At 63.3% G+C, this 4,275-nt stretch overlaps 1 pseudogene; it reads left to right on the forward strand.

Annotated features, from left to right (window-relative positions):
- Positions 1–1,699: 1,699 nt before the first annotated feature.
- On the forward strand, positions 1,700–2,309 carry LOC125440580 (annotated as a pseudogene).
- Positions 2,310–4,275: the final 1,966 nt, after the last annotated feature.

Below are 4,275 nucleotides of genomic sequence, written 5' to 3' on the forward strand. Positions count from 1 at the left end.
GGGGGGGGGGGGGGTGGGGGGGGGGGGGGGTGGGGGGGGGGGGGGGTGGGGGGGGGGGGGGGTGGGGGGGGGGGGGGGTGGGGGGGGGGGGGGGTGGGGGGGGGGGGGGGTGGGGGGGGGGGGGGGTGGGGGGGGGGGGGGGTGGGGGGGGGGGGGGGTGGGGGGGGGGGGGGGTGGGGGGGGGGGGGGGTGGGGGGGGGGGGGGGTGGGGGGGGGGGGGGGTGGGGGGGGGGGGGGGTGGGGGGGGGGGGGGGTGGGGGGGGGGGGGGGTGGGGGGGGGGGGGGGTGGGGGGGGGGGGGGGTGGGGGGGGGGGGGGGTGGGGGGGGGGGGGGGTGGGGGGGGGGGGGGGTGGGGGGGGGGGGGGGTGGGGGGGGGGGGGGGTGGGGGGGGGGGGGGGTGGGGGGGGGGGGGGGTGGGGGGGGGGGGGGGTGGGGGGGGGGGGGGGTGGGGGGGGGGGGGGGTGGGGGGGGGGGGGGGTGGGGGGGGGGGGGGGTGGGGGGGGGGGGGGGTGGGGGGGGGGGGGGGTGGGGGGGGGGGGGGGTGGGGGGGGGGGGGGGTGGGGGGGGGGGGGGGTGGGGGGGGGGGGGGGTGGGGGGGGGGGGGGGTGGGGGGGGGGGGGGGTGGGGGGGGGGGGGGGTGGGGGGGGGGGGGGGTGGGGGGGGGGGGGGGTGGGGGGGGGGGGGGGTGGGGGGGGGGGGGGGTGGGGGGGGGGGGGGGTGGGGGGGGGGGGGGGTGGGGGGGGGGGGGGGTGGGGGGGGGGGGGGGTGGGGGGGGGGGGGGGTGGGGGGGGGGGGGGGTGGGGGGGGGGGGGGGTGGGGGGGGGGGGGGGTGGGGGGGGGGGGGGGTGGGGGGGGGGGGGGGTGGGGGGGGGGGGGGGTGGGGGGGGGGGGGGGTGGGGGGGGGGGGGGGTGGGGGGGGGGGGGGGTGGGGGGGGGGGGGGGTGGGGGGGGGGGGGGGTGGGGGGGGGGGGGGGTGGGGGGGGGGGGGGGTGGGGGGGGGGGGGGGTGGGGGGGGGGGGGGGTGGGGGGGGGGGGGGGTGGGGGGGGGGGGGGGTGGGGGGGGGGGGGGGTGGGGGGGGGGGGGGGTGGGGGGGGGGGGGGGTGGGGGGGGGGGGGGGTGGGGGGGGGGGGGGGTGGGGGGGGGGGGGGGTGGGGGGGGGGGGGGGTGGGGGGGGGGGGGGGTGGGGGGGGGGGGGGGTGGGGGGGGGGGGGGGTGGGGGGGGGGGGGGGTGGGGGGGGGGGGGGGTGGGGGGGGGGGGGGGTGGGGGGGGGGGGGGGTGGGGGGGGGGGGGGGTGGGGGGGGGGGGGGGTGGGGGGGGGGGGGGGTGGGGGGGGGGGGGGGTGGGGGGGGGGGGGGGTGGGGGGGGGGGGGGGTGGGGGGGGGGGGGGGTGGGGGGGGCATTTGTCTCCCCCTGTTCTGAACAGAGACCATATTGGTGCGGAGAATGCTGGCTTCTCCATTCAAGGGAAGGCAGTCATCCCACAGCTTCGCCTTAGGACAACCAATTGGTAAGTAGACCTCTTTTCCCTTGATGACATCGGCACTATTATGTGAGTTTTCACCACTGAGAATACGGGAATCTCAGGTAGTGCAACAGTTGGAGAGAAAGCCAGTGTGGGGTAGCGACTGGGGCAGATCCAGGGTTTGTGGGGGCCGGGGCAGTCAGATTGCTTGGGCTCCCCTCCCCTCCCCACCACCATGCCTGCGTCTCACATTCCTGGTCCACGTGAGCAGATGACATGCAGCTTTAATGTGACACGTAAGACTGTCACAACTCGGAGGCTACTCAGAACAGAGCCCATTGGAACTCACAGGGGAACAGGATATCAGCGAAGGGGAAGAGGAAGATAACTCAGACTATTACTCTGAGAATGAGGTTTTCTCAGATTCCCGCCTGCTGTGGAGGATCCTGGGAAGTCAGATCCTGTGAACCAAGATGACCAAGATACTCAAAGCCCTACAGATAGATTCTTCAGCTCCAAAGTGGCAGTCTTTGCAGCCATTGGTGCTGTGTGATCTTCATCCTCATCATCATCTTCCTGGTGGTCCTCCTGATCAAGATCCGCAAGCGGCATCGGAAGCACACCCAGCAGCGGGCAGCAGCCCTCTCGCTCAGCACCCTGGCCAGCCCCAAGTGCAGCGGAAACGCAGGGTTGGAGCCTAGTGACATCATCATCCCCTTACGGACTACAGAGAACAATTATTGCCCCCACTATGACAAAAACTGAGCGGGGACTATGGCCGTCCCATCTACATTGTCCAGGAAATGCCTCCTCAGAGCCCAGCCAACATTTACTACAAGGTGTGAGGAGCCAACAATACAATCTGGCTTCCTCTACAAAATACTGGACAACACAAAGCAATCATATAACAGGCACAAGGAAAACCTTCAACTGTACACCGCAAACTGTCACAACTCGGAGGATCTGGCTTCCTCTAAAAAATACTAGACAACACAAAGCAGTCATATTATAAAAGGCACAAGGAAAACCTCGAACTGTACACCGCCAACTGTCAAAACTGGGAGGCTACTCGAAACAGGTGACCAAAGTTCTCCTAGCGTCTCACCAAAAATCCACCAACCCTATCTACAACTGTACCTGAAAGGCGTTCATCCATTGGTGCAGAAGGAAAAAGGTGAGCCACCACTCTCCATCCCTACCACAGGTCCTAACCTTCCTTCTGTGCCACGCTAAAATGCCAGGAGGCAGCACTCACAACCATCCTACCACCCGTCCAAGGAGTACCGCTCTCATGGCACCCGGACATAATCAGGTTCCTAAGAGGGGCCAAACAACTACAACCGCCAACGATCCACCGTTTTCCCACCTGGTGCCTTTGCACGGTACTCTCTGCCCTTACAAAGTCACCGTTCGAACCAGTACAAACCATCCACCTCAAGTGGCTCCGCATGAAGGCTCTGTTCCAACTGGCCATAACCTCGGCCACAGCTATTTGCACAGTTCTCTTTATAACCTTCAGCCTGTTCTCTCTCGAACTCGGTGAATATTAGTGAATATTCTCTAGAACTAGGTGAATATTGTCTCCCTCCCCCACTTCACTCAGTCTGAAGGCCTCCTGAAAAGGTTTGTCAATCTCCTAGCAAAAAAAGCAGGGGGACATATCAGAGATGGACAAACGGCCAATCAATAAGTTGTCTATGTATCCGGCCAATTGAAAGCTTCCCTTGACTGGGATAGTGAAAGTCAATTGGCTGCACCTGTGCTGTACTCTTCCACGAGAGTCTCCAACTTCGTCATTCACAAGCTGAATGAAGCAATGAAACTTTCTCAGAACACACCGCGCTTGATTATATTTTCAGAAATCTTCCTCAGCGAAGACATCATCCAGTAGATTTTAAATTCGCCAAAGTGGGATTCTAATAAGTTATCAATATACAAATATATTAAAAACGATGCAAAAGTTAAAATATACTTCTAGTTTTTCATTTTAACTATCATACAAAGGTTGTGTATTGTGTAGGCAGAGGAGATGCTCCCCCTCCCCCTCACGCTCACCTGCCAGCTCCCCCAGGACTAGGGGTAGACCTTGGCCCTCGCCCCAGATTCCATTGGAACTCCCAGGGGAACAGGATATCAGCGAAGGGGAAGAGGAAGATCACTCAGACTATTACTCTGAGAACGAGGCCACTGTTGAAACCTTGGATCAATCATTCCCCAATCAGGACAGTCACTCCTTCCTGATTGCCAAAAACCATCTCAGTCTTGAACCTAACTACCCAGCTGACGCGGTGGATTCCTCAATGCCCGGTGAGTCCTTTAGGGGGTGGCTTAATTCAGCAAGGTAGTTCAGCAACTTCTCTATGGAGTTCCCCCATGGATAACTGCATGGAACAACCCAGTTGAAAGAATACAATCTGGCTCCCTCTACAAAATACTTGGGTTACCACACTCTGTACCATATGCTGTACTATGCCTAGAAACTGGTCAGAACCTACTTGAAACAAGAGCATGGCTGAATACAATAAAGATATGGTTTTTTTAAAAAAAAAAAGAATACGCAACAAACTGTCATTAAAAACGCGGACGAACTGAGCTTCATAAACATTTCAGGGGGAGTCTCAAAAGTACGATTTTGCTGGACCAAGAGGCGGAGTGGAAACTCAAACCTTCCATCTTCCACCTCATCGCCAGAGAACTGGGGGAACCAAGGCTGGACCTCTTCGCCTCAACAGAAAACAGTCAGATCCCAGCTTTCATGTCCAGGTTCCAACACCCTCAAGCGTCCGGGACAGACGCCCTTTCGGCGCCTTG

The sequence above is a fragment of the Sphaerodactylus townsendi genome, linkage group LG11 (genome assembly GCF_021028975.2).
Source record: "Sphaerodactylus townsendi isolate TG3544 linkage group LG11, MPM_Stown_v2.3, whole genome shotgun sequence".
Classification (NCBI taxonomy): Eukaryota; Metazoa; Chordata; class Lepidosauria; order Squamata; family Sphaerodactylidae; genus Sphaerodactylus; species Sphaerodactylus townsendi.